The sequence below is a fragment of the Arachis stenosperma genome, chromosome 4, assembly GCF_014773155.1.
Source record: "Arachis stenosperma cultivar V10309 chromosome 4, arast.V10309.gnm1.PFL2, whole genome shotgun sequence".
Taxonomy (NCBI): Eukaryota; Viridiplantae; Streptophyta; class Magnoliopsida; order Fabales; family Fabaceae; genus Arachis; species Arachis stenosperma.
The window spans coordinates 37,800,396-37,800,627 of NC_080380.1; positions in this window are offsets into that span (position 1 = coordinate 37,800,396).

Here is a 232-nt window from a genome sequence, read left to right on the forward strand (position 1 = left end):
CTTCTTTGCCACAACATCATAGAAGTGGTCTTGATGGCTTTTGGAGATAAATCTCTCTTTCTCCCATGACTCGGAAGTGGAAGCTTTTGCTTTCCCTTTCCCTTTTCTTGAGGAAATTCCGGTCTTGGGTGTCATTGATGGTGAATGAAAATCAAAAAGCTTAGGCTTTTTACCACACCAAACTTAAAATTTGCTTGTCCCCAAGCAAAAAGAAAAGAAGAGTAGAAGAAGA